This window comes from Chrysochloris asiatica, unplaced genomic scaffold (genome assembly GCF_000296735.1).
Source record: "Chrysochloris asiatica unplaced genomic scaffold, ChrAsi1.0 scaffold00035, whole genome shotgun sequence".
NCBI classification, from domain to species: domain Eukaryota; kingdom Metazoa; phylum Chordata; class Mammalia; order Afrosoricida; family Chrysochloridae; genus Chrysochloris; species Chrysochloris asiatica.
Window position 1 is genome coordinate 9,110,091 of NW_006408553.1, and position 12,638 is coordinate 9,122,728.

A 12,638-nucleotide genomic window follows, 5' to 3' on the forward strand; every position below is an offset into this window, starting at 1 on the left:
GCCCAGGAGACATCAAGGCAAGTGGTCAGGTCCCCTCAAGGTAAACCCCCTTCCAAGACTAAAACTCAATGGGAATACATGAGCAGACATGCACTTTGATTGGTGACCACATTTGTCACCGATAAGGGGAAGTGAGGGAAAAACAGCTATGAAGCTGCAAGCTAAGCCCTACAATGTTCAATAGACTCCTGTGAACCCTGGTGAAGACCTAGTTGGCCAGCAGTGTGGCAAGACCTAGGGACTCTTGGGCCCAGAGTCAGTGACATAGCCACAGAGGACAAGAGTGGAAAGTGAAACATCCAGCTGATAAGAAGTGAGGGCATATGCATAAGAACACCCACACTTGCAGATAATACCCACTTCACTTGGCTTCAATGACTGGATGATCAGTTCAACTAGAAGAAGAAGGAAGAGGACAAAAAAAAGAGTAATTTGATACGATTTGATAAACTTGACCTACACCTATGGATGCAGTAGCTCAAAAGAGGGAACAAATCTTTACAGCGAGGATCATTCCCACCCCCTCCATACACAGAGTAGACAGGGATGGACAACTTGGACTTTGGCTACCTAAAATGGGCGGGGGGGGCAGGGTTGCTACAAAGGCAAGAAGCAACTGGCTTACAAGCCTAAATCCAGAGGGCATGGAGGAAGGTATAATATTCACTACTGAGCAAGGCAGAGTCTTCACTATGGAGAAAGGTAGAATCTTTGCTGAATAGTATCCAATCTGTCTGGGCGGTATTAGTGAAAGGAGATGAGAGTAGGACTCTTGTGGTACAATAGTAAATAATTGCTATCAAGACTGCCTGTGGAGGTTGGAAATGTAAAGGTAGACATTTTGTAGCAAAAGGAGGGCAGGGGTGGGCTTTGCAGTCCAAGAGTGGAGGTCCTTGGGACCATCAAGGGAGTGCATGACCTTACCCAGAGAAACAGTGATGCCAGAGATGGAGGCAGAGATGATGACATGGAGAGATGGAGTGGCTAGGGAGATGGAGCGGCTGGGGACTCTAAACCCAGAGAGGGAGAGGGGCTGTGTGCTGACAACCAGGGGAGTGGGGAGTGGCAGGCTTGTAGGGTATTCCCTTTGGTTGGTTGATGATGCATGGAGGGGATTGTAACCATGGCAATGAAATGAATGTAAAGCTAATGTTCTCCCATGTAAACTATCACATAATTCACAATAAAACCTTAATTATTTTGTATAATCTTTGTGGTTGTGAAAGAGTGTGATGAGAGAAGAAAAGAGTCTAGAAAACTGGCTGGGAAGATGATGAGCCAAAAAAGGAGACATGAAAGAAACAGGGAGAGGAGAGAATGTAATCTGGAATGTATTGTGTCAGGAAAATGCACAAGTTTAATTATTTTTAAACTAATTTTTGTTTTTTAATACTATATATTCAATTTCTCCAGATAAGAAGAGAGTTAAGCAATGAACAGCATAAAATACCAAAATCCCTTTACTTTCTGACCTTCTGGAAGGTGAGATAGAGAAACAATTGTTTTAATGACTTTAGGATTGGAATGGATAAATGCATTTGTTTTAGTTATCTAGTGCTGTTATATAGAAATGGAGTCCTGGTGTGGTGCATTAGCATAAGAAATGGGCTGCTAACTGCAAGGTCAGTGGTTCAAACAAACCAGAAATCCTATATAGGTTGCTATAAATTGGAACCAACTTGAAGGCACTAACAACAATAACATAATGGAAATGAATGAATAGAAAAGTTTGGGAGGCTGAATCAAGAGTACTAGTTCTGGAAAAAGGTCCTTAGCTCCTTTCAGCATCTGTAGACCCAGCATTCCTTGGAGGTCTCCAGTGTCTTGGCATCAATCTTTTCTTCACCCCAAGACCACACTCCAATCCCAATTATTTTTTCTAGATGGTAGTAGGCCTCCTTCTATGTTCATTTCTTTCTCCATTTATTATAAAATAAATTCCCATGCCATACTCATGGGAATCTCCCTTACATCAAATCAGGATTATAATGGAATGAAAAGTGATGTCTCCCACCCTTGGCATTCTAATGTGGCACTGTAGGATAAGCACTGGACTGCTAACTGAAAAATCAGAGGTTCAAATCCACCCAGTCACTCCTTGGAAACCCTATACAGGGTCTCTATGGGTTGGAACCAACTTGGCTTCACTTAACAACAACAGACAACACACCCTTAGTTTGTCACATCAGATCACATTATGGGGATCATCAAATAACTGCCAAAAAGTTCAATCCAGGACACCATTCATGGTCCTTCTCAGGTATGTAAAATTAGGCTTGCCCCATTTTACTGTGTCACCTGATTCTTTACTGATTTTTGTTTAAAATTAGTTTGGAATTTCAGAATACCAAGAGCAGAGACCATTCAAAAAGTCTTCCTTGATTCCCAGTAAAATATAGTATCCATAATTTTCTTGTCCCTCAGTGAAAATGCAATTTTTTTTTTATGGTTTGTTTAAACTTCTTATGAATTGAGTAAAGATTTTAGAGACAAAATCATCAGTTTGTACTCAACATATCATACACTTTGTTTCATATCAATGATTGCAATCCCCTTCATGCAACAATGGTTGTCCCGCTTCCCCTCTGTGGTTACTCATGTACAAATACCCTTTTACAAACTCATATATTTGTGTGATATATTAAAAAAGACATATCTCTTCCTTCCATGCCCATTCAACCTGTGTCCCTGGATCCACACACAGAACACTATTGTTTCAAGGTTGTGTAGTTATCACTATTTACTTCTATCGCCTTTAGTCTTTGCATACCTACCTATGTCTTCACTTATCTTCATCGTTCTTCTGCCAACTCTCTTTTTGTATCCAGGTTCATTCATGTTCTGAGGTGTTTTGAAGATTCATAATTATTCAACATTGCATAGTATTCCATTGTGTGTATGTACTCTTCCATTGATGGGTATTTAGGCTGTCTCCATCTTTATGCTATTGTGAATAGTGCTGAGATGAACATCAGTGTGCTCTTATTTCTTGTGGATATACCAAGTAGATGGATTTCTGGGTCATGCAGTATTTCGATTTCCAACTTTATAAGAAAGCATCATATCATTTTCTACAGTGGTTGAACAATTTTATAGTTCCACCAGAAATGTAAGGGAGTCCCAGTCTCTCTAAAAACTCACCAGCATTTGTTGTTTTCTGTTTGATATTTCTGAACTTTGCTATGAATGCTGGTGTTAGATGATATCTCATTGGTGTTTGATTTGCATCTCTCTAATTGCTAATGCTCATGAACATAACTTCATGTGTTTATTGGTTGCCTGAATGTCTTCCATGGTGAAGTGACCGATCATGTCTTGTGCCCATTTTTTAATTAGGTTGTTTGTCTTTTTCTTATAGGGGTGTTGTAGTTTTCTATAAATTTTAACTATTAGTCTCTTATCTGATATGTCATTGCAAAAAAATTTCCCCATCTGTTGACTCCCTTTTTATTCTTTTGGTGAAATGTTTTGATGCACATAAGTGTCTAATTTTTAGGAGGTCCCAGTCATCTATTTAGTCTTCTGATGTTTGTGTGTTTTTAGTAATGTTTGATAGCAAATTTATGCCATAGAGTAAAGCCCCTAGTTTTTCATTGATGATCTTTATAGTTTTATATTTAGTTCCTTAATCCATGTTGAGTTTGTTGTTGTATATGGCATGAGATTTGGGACTTGTTTTATTCTTCTGCAAATGTATTTCCAGTTTTGCCAGTGTGGTGCTGTGGGTTCATGAGCTGGACTGCAAAGTCAGTTTGAACCACAAGGTCAGAGGTTTGAGCTCACCAGCTTCTCTCTGGAAACCATATACAGAGTCGCTATGGGTCAGAATTGACTTGATGACACTTAACAACAACAGCACGTGCTGAAGAGATTGTCTCTTCCCCATTTAGTGTTTTTGACCCTTTGTCAAAGATCAGCTGACTATCTGTGGATGGATTTACTTATGTGTTCCATTGATCTGTGTATCTTTCCTTGTAATAGTACCGGGTTGTTTTGACAACTGTAGCTCTGTAGTAAATTTTGACATCAGGGAATGAAAGCGCTCCAACTTTGTTCTTCCCATGGAGTGTTTTGCTTATCCGGGGTCTCTTTCCTTTCCATATAAATTTCTCGATCATTTTCCTGTGTCTTTAAAGAATGATGATGGATTGTGGATTGGAATTGCATTATATATACATACGCAAACATACACACACATAAAAGATTTGGCTAATGTTGACATTTTCACAATGTTAAGTCTCCTTATCCATGAGAGAATGGTATAGTCTACCATATTTGTAAGTATTTTTTAGTTTCTTGTAGCAGTGTTTTGGAGTTTTCTTTGTGTAGGTCTTTTGTTTCTCTGGTTAGATTTATCCCTAAATATTTCGTCTTTTGGGTGGCTATTGTAAATGATATTGTCTTCTTAATGCTTTTTTCCAAGAGCTGTTTTTATTAGTGTGTAGGAATCCTACTGATTATTGTATATTGATCCTGTACCCTGTCACTTTGCTGAATCTATCAATGAGTTCCAATAATTTTCTTGCTAGTCTTTGGGATATTCTAAGTATAGGATCATACCATCTGCAAATAGAGAAAGTTTTACTTCTTCATTGTCAATTTGGATGCCTTTAATTTCCCTTCCTTGCTTTATCACTCTGGTTAACACTTTGAATAGGAGTGATGGTAAAGGGCATCCGTGTCTGATACCTGTTCACAAAGGGAATGCTTTTAATTTCTTTCCATTGCGGTTAGTATTGACTATTGGATTTGTATATATGTTCTTAATTATGTTGAGGAATTTCCCTTCGTTTCTTATTTTTTTAGTGTTTTAATCAGGAACAGATGTTGAATTTTGTCAAAGTCTTTCCTGTATCAAGCCATGTGATCACGTAGTTCTTTCCACATGGTCATGGTGTATTTTATATATATATATATGTTTTTGAATTCTATTGGCACTTTTTTTGATATGTTGAGAATTTTTGCATCTCTATTCATGAGGAATACTGGTCTAAAATTTTCTGTTTTATGAAGTCTTTGCCTGGTTTGGCATCAGGATTGGAGGAAGACTCATTAACAACCTGCAATATGCAGATAATACAACTTTATTTGCTGAAAGCCAAGAGGACTTTGATGCAGATCAAAGACCACAGCCTTTGGTATGGGTTGCATCTCAATGTAAAGATAACAAAAATCCTCACCACTGGACCATAAATGACATCCATATAAGTGGAGAAAAGACTGTGAAGTTGTCAGTGACTTTATTTTATTTGCATCAACCATCAACAATTATGGAAGCAGCAGTCAAGAAATCAAATGATGTATTGCATTAGGTAAATCTGCTGCACAAGACCTCTTTGAAATGTTGAAGAGGAAAGATGTCAGTTTGATCCAAAGCCATGGTATTTTCATTAACCTCAAATGCATGTGAAAGCTGGACAGTGAATAAGGAAGATTGTAGAAGAATTGATGCATTTGAGTTATGTTGGTACAGAAGAATATTGAAAGTATTTCCCAAAGAACAAATAGATCTGTGTTGGAAGAAGTACAGTCAGAATGTTCCTCGGAAGCCAGGATGACCAGACTTCGTCTTTCATAATTCGAACATATTTTCAGGATGGACTAGTCACTGGAGAAGGATATCATGTTTGGTAAAGTGGAGGGTGGGAGAAAAAGAGGAAGACCCCCAATGAGATGGATTGGCACAGTGACAGCATCAGTGGGTTCAAATGTAGCAACTGTTGTAAGGTTGGTCAAGGATTGTGCAGGTTTCATTCTACTGAGTATAAGGTCGCTATGAGTCAGTGTCAACTCGATGGCACCTAACAGTAACAACAAATTTCTTGAGGCTTGCTTTGTTGGCTAACATTTGGTCCCATGTGTACAGGAGAAGAATGTGTATTGTGCTGTTATTGGGTTGTGTATTCTGTAGAAATCTATGAGATCAAGTTGGTTGATTGTATTATTTAGTTATTTTGTTTCTTTGTTGGGTTTCTTCTAGTTCTTTTCTTTGTTGAAAGTGGTGTATTAAAATCTTCTAGATGGAATAAAACACTGGCAGCAGCAGTGGGCTTAAGTTTAACAATTGTGAAAACGGTGCAGGACTAGTCAGCATTTTGTTCTATTGTGCATAAAGTCGTTGTGAGTTGAAATCAACTAGATGGCACCTAACAGCATCAATAACTATTTTTTTTATGGAGTTATCTATTTCTTTCTTCAATTGTGCTATAGTTTGATTTATGTATTTTGAGGTCCTTTCAATTGGAAACACAGATATTTATCATGGTTATATTTTCTTGTTCAAGAGACCCTTTAATTATGAGATAATATCCTTACTTGTTTCTTATGCTGGTTTTTGCTTTAAAGTCTATTATCAGAAATTAATATTGTCATTCCTGTTCATTTCTATTGCCATTAGCTTGATATATTTTTTCCATTCTTTGATTTTTAATCTATTTTTGCCTTTGTGTGTAAGGTGTGTCTCTTGTAGAGTCCATATTGAAGGATCCTGTTTTCTTACCCATACTGCTATTCTCTGTCTCTTGTTTGGTACATTTAATCCATTGACATTTAGTGTAATTATTAGTAGGTATGATTTGATTGCAGTTATTCTGATGTGAGTTTGTGTGTGTGTGTGTGTGTGTGTGTGGTGCTGCTGTTTTCTTTGTTCTATATATTTTTCTGCACAGCGTTCATTTTGACCTTTTTTTTTTTTTTAAATCAATTTCTTCACTGCTGTTGTTTTAATGTTTACAAAATCTTCTGGTTTTCCTCTTTTTTGATGTGAAGGTGTATTCATTTTCTTTGCGGTTATCCTGTAATTTATTAATTCTTTCCCAGTTTTAAACAGTTTATCTTGAAACTTACTTGACTTTCTCGACATTTAGATTATCTGTAACTGTTCTTTTTCTTCTTTTTGATTTTTTGATGTCTTTAATATAAATTGATACCTCTGATTTTCTATTTTTAGTCTTGTAGGTTTGTTTTACTTTGGATACTTCTATATATGTATTGAATTCTGGGTGGTGTTACCATGTATGTCAGTTCTGCAGTTGTTGTCTGCTGTTGTTGGTTCTCAACCCAAAAGAATTCCTGTAGTATTTTTTTGTAAAGTTTATCTGGTTTTTACAAATTTCTTTAATTTCTATTTATCTGGAAATGTTTTAGTTTCGTTATTGTGTTTGAGGAAAAATTTTGTTGGGTATATGATTCTTGGTTGGCATTTCATTTCTTTCAGAGTTTTGTATGTGTCTCCCCATTGCCTTCTTATTTATGTGGCTTCTACCAGCTGCTCCGCGGGAGAAAGATGAGGCTTTCTACTCCCGTAAAGATTTACACCCTCGGAAACCCTGTACAGGGTCGCTATGGGTCGGAACCGACTCGATGGCACTTAACAACATCAACAACAACTGAGAAAGTAGAGCCTAATCTTATTGGTTCTCCTTTGTAAGTAACTTTTTGCTTTTCTTGAACTGTTTTCAGATTCTTTCCTTGTTTAGATTTTGGAGCATTTGATTATAGTACGTCTTGGTGATTTTCTTTTGCCATCTATACTGTTTGGGATTCATTTGGCTTCTTGAATGATTAGAAGATACAATTTTTGAACTGTCCAAAAAGATCTAAATCCAGTTCAGGTGCTACCCAACCATTCACTGGGGTGGGGGTGGGGGGTGGGGTGGATGGACATTTATGAGTTACATTTGGACCTCCATGAGCATAGCAAAGAGCAAAACCAGGGAGGAGTGAAGGAAGTAGAGAGTGTAATCTAATCTGTTATTCTATTTCTTAAGGGAGAAATGGCAAACCTTTGAGCACATCTTAACACATTTTTCTTATCTTATTTGGGACACTAGAAAACAGTTCACTAATATTTTATAGAAAATTAAAGGAGGGAGGAGAGCATAATTATTAAACTATTTGGGACTTTTTCATCTGGGAAACTGCAGATAAGGCAAGTCCCTTGCCCTTTCCATTCCCCTCATCTTCCCCAACACAAACCTTGAGCAGGCTTGCCTTCTCTCCTTGGAGTATCTGAATTAAGACCCAAAGATAGTGGATGTATTCTGTTCATTGCTTCCTTTTACTTTCCATGAGAAAGAACTATGCAGTGTGAAGGAGTCTTTAGCTCCATGTAAGGGTTTTCTCCACCAGGTTCCTTAAAAAGCCTTCATTATCACATCCCAAATAATCTTTCTGGGGTTATTGTTGTTGTTATTGTGAGGTGCTGCCAGATTGGTTCTGACTCAAAGTGACCCTATGCACAACAGAACGAAACACTGCCTGATCCCGTGTCATCCTCACAATTATTACTCTTGAAGCCATTGCTGCTGCCACTGTGCCAATCTATCTCATTGAGGGTCTGCCTCATTTTCACTGAGCTTCCACTTTACCAGTATTATGTCCTTCTTTAGGGACTTGTCCTTCCTGATCGTATGTCCAAAGTATGAGAGACAAAGTCTGGACATCCTGGCTTCTAAGGAACATCCTGGATATACTTCTTCCAACACAGATTTGTTTCTTCTTCTGACATTTTAATATTCTTCTCCAAAAAAAAACTCAATTGCATCAATTTTGGATTTAGCTCTTATCATTCATCTAAGTTTAGGAGTACTGGTGGTGCAGTGGGATAAGCATTTGGCTGCTAACCACCAAGTCAGGAGTTCAAATCCACCAGCTGCTCCACAGGATAAAAATCAGACTGTCTGCTTCTGTAAAGATTTACAGTCTCACAAATCCAAAAGGAGCAGTTCTGCTCTGTTCTATAGGTTTCTGCTACAAGTTGGAATCAACTTGATGGCAGTAAGTTTATTTTTGCTTTTATTTATTTATTTTTCTTGGTTTATTTAACCAAATGATATCTTGTCAAATAGGAGCTCCGGTAGTGTAGTGGTCAGCAATTCAAAACTACCAGCTGTTCCGTGGGAGAAAGATGAGGCTTTCTGCTCCCGTAAAGATTTACAGCCTTAGAACCCCTGTACAGGGTTGATATGAGTCGTAACCGACTCCACGGCACATAACAACAACAATAATCTTGTCAAATGAGAGACTTTTCATTCCTGGAAGCATTTATCACTTTATTTTTTTAATTTTGAAAGTGATTTATTCAACTTCCCCCAAATGAAAGCCTGTTCTTCCCTTTGTTTAGAGAAAACCCATTTGTCTTTCTTGGTTCAGCTCCCTCAACACACCACGAAAACCACCTTGACATCTAGATCAGTCCCACAGTCAGCATAACTCACTCCTTCATTGTAATTCCCTGTTATCATTTTCATGTATGTATATGTATACGGAGTCCTGGTGTGGCACTATGGGTTAATGCATCAGACTGCAAAACCATTTGAACTGCAGGATCGGCAGTTCAAGCTCACCAGCTGTTCCTCGGAAACCCTATACAGGGTCTCTATGGGTCAGAATTGACTAGAAGGCACTTAACAACAACAACATGTGTGTATACACATACTCTATATAATGAGGTTCCCTTTCAAATGATATAATCCTGAAAGTAAATAATTAGATGTGTCAGCTTTAATCCGTTGTGATATTCATACTTAAAGCCATTTGACATAGTAAATATTTAATATATAGAATGAAAGAATGAATGGATAAATGAATGGCTAAGTGAATGACCATTGGGATTTAGCCAGAGTTCTGTCAGTGAAGAGTGACATTACTTTTAAAGGCAACTTCTTGACCTCCAGGAAATTATTAGTGGGCAGCCTCATGCAGAGCAACCTTGAATCAGTTGTGTTGAACTTTACTTGACTTTTTGGGACAACTCAATTCCCTGTTCAACTGTCATCCCTGGTTACTGCTATCAAGTGTTAGTGGAAATGATCAAATTAAGCTGGTGTTCTAAAGCCCTGAGCTCTTATTGAGTACAGAAAAATCTCAACTACACAGAGATCTTTAAGAATTTAAAGAAATCTAACTTTGACTGACAGAAATCAGGTTTTTTTTCCCCCAGACAGAAATATTGTTGTTGTTTCATTTTCTGACTATAAAATCATTTCAATGGTTGCTGCATTTTATATGGTTTTATGTATTTAAGTTAAAATTAAAATCCCAGTCCTACAATACAATTCATTTAGGTTTCATATATATATAGTTACTGCTATTGTGTGCTGTGAAATTGATCACAACCTACAGTAACCCCCTAAGACAGAGTAGAAGTACTCCTTCAGTTTTCTAGCCTTAAACCTTAATGGAAGCAGAGCACCAGAGCAGCTGGTAGGTTCAAAATATTGATCTTTCAGTTAGCTGCAGCGCATTTAGCCATTGTTGCGCACCGGTATTCTATATATAAAAGGGGCTTCAAAAGATTTGTGAAAAAAGTTCCATTACATTTTATTTCTATTTTTCCATGAACTTTTTGAAGCCTCCTGGTATATAAGTTCATGGCAAGCTATGTATGCCAAAGTAGTCTTGTATAGTGGATTATGTGATAGTTTACATGGGAGATAATCAGCTTTATATTCATCCTATCTTATATCATTTCATTGCCATGATTACAGTCCCCTCCATGCATCACTAAACAACCAAAGGGTATACCCCACAAGCCTGTCCCTCCTTCAGTTGTCAGCACACAGCCCCTCTCTGTCCCTGGGTCTAGAGTTCCAAGCTTCTCCATCTCTCCACATCATCGTCTCTGTCTCCATCTCTGGTATCACTGTTTCTCTAGGTAGGGTCCCGCACTACACTCTTCTCCCTTGATGGTCCCAGGGACCTCCGCTCCTGGACTGCAAAGCCAACCACTCCCCTTCTTTTGCTACAAAACATCTACCTTTACATTTCCAACCCTCACAGTCAGTCCTGATAGCAATTATTCACTATTGTATCACAAGAAACCTATCCCCATCTCCTTTTGTCAACACCGCGCAGACAGATTCGATACTACTCAGTGGAGATTCTACCTTCCTTCGAGCCCTCTGGATTTAGGCTCCCTCTTGAAAGCTTGTAAGCCAGTCACTTCTTCCCTTTGTAGCCACCCCCAATTTTGGGTAGCCAGTGTCCAAGTTGCCCATCCCTGTGTATCAGTGGGGTGAGAATGGTCCTCACTGTAGAGATTTGTTCCCCCTTTTGAGCTACTGCATCCATAGTTGTAGGTCAAGTTCATCAAATTGTATCATATTACTCTTTTTATCTTTGTCTTTCTTTTTCTAGTTAAGTTCCGATCATCCAGCCATTGAAGCCAGGTCAAGTGGGTATTATCTACAAGTGTGGGCGTTCTTGTGCATATGCCCTCACTTCTTATCAGCTGGATGCTTCACTCTCCACTCTAGTCCTCTGTGGCTATGTCACTGACTCTGGGCCCAGGAGTCCCCAGGGAATACTACTATACTGCTATACTGCTAACCAACCAGCTTTCCACCCGGGTTCACAGGAGTCTATTGAACGTAGTGGGGCTGAGCTTGCAGCTTCGTTGCTGTTTTTCCCTCACTTCCCCTTATCATTGTCCAATGTGGTCACCAGTCAGAGCGCATGTCTGCTTGTGTATTCCCTTTGAGTCTTAGTCTTGGGAGGGGGTTTGCCCTGAGGGGAACTGACCCCTTGCCTTGATGTTTCCTGGGTGAACAACTTGCTTGTTCTTGTAGTAGTCAGTTGGACTACCATTATTTTTTTGTATTTTTCCTGTCGGTCTTTCTTTCAAGAAGTATTTTCTGTTCTTCTAGCACTCCAGGCTGGTCTACTTGTCCTTTCAAGTGGAGATATCCCACCTCAGAAGATTCTGGATGGGGTTCAGGATTTTACCTGTGATCATATGCAGTGCACAGGCTCCATAGGAAATCTCCTTCACTGGGCAAGTTGTAGCCCCATTTTAGGGTGTCCTGGTGTGGTGCTGTGGGCTAATGTGTCAGACTGCAAAATCGTTTGAACTGCAAGGTCGGTGGTTCAAGCTCACCACCTGCTTCTTGGAAAACCTATACAGGATGGCTATGGGTTGGGATTGACTCGAAGGCACTTAACAACAACAGCAATCAGTTATACACAAAAGACAGACTTACAAGCTTTCTATGATTTATTTCTGACTATTCCTTTCTCTCCCCCTCAAGTATCTATTTTACAATGGTATGCAAGGGAAACCAAGATTCGAAAGATAGCCAAGCATCTTAACTTTATTTACCCCCTTTTACCCATTCAAACCATGCCTCAATCCCTGTACCCCACAGCCCTGTTGTTCCAGGGTTGTGCATACATCATTATTTACCTCTGTCACACTTAGACCATGTAAACCTGCTTAACTGTTCTCCCATCAGCCTTGTTCTTCCATTCCCATCCCCCTTTTTGTGTATTGAACCTCCCATACCCCAAGCACCCAAACTATCCTCTGTCTATTCCCTACCATGTGCTCCACCATGCCCTCCCTCCTCTCACCCCACACCCAACTCCCAGTCACCAGCAAAGAAATTTTTTTTTTTCCTTTTAATATGGGTTCTTTTTCTTAGTCTTTAACAATAGTGGTGCTATACAGTATTTCTCCTTTTGTGAGTGACTAATTTCACTCAACATAATGTCCTCTGGCCTTTACACTACTAATAAACAGTTCAGAGCCAGCTGTGACTATTTTTCTTTCCCAGTTTTAAACAGTTTATCTTGAAACTTACTTGACTTTCTCGACATTTAGATTATCTTTCAGGGTTTTATGTATGTCTCCCCATTGC

The 12,638-nt window shown here is 38.9% G+C and overlaps 1 protein-coding gene across 1 annotated transcript in view; it reads left to right on the plus strand.

Moving 5' to 3' along the window:
• The window catches only part of LOC102829796 (zinc finger matrin-type protein 4-like), a 482,488-nt gene that overhangs the window by 139,131 nt on the left and 330,719 nt on the right, over window positions 1-12,638 (plus strand). The gene's annotated exons all lie outside the window — the stretch shown is intronic.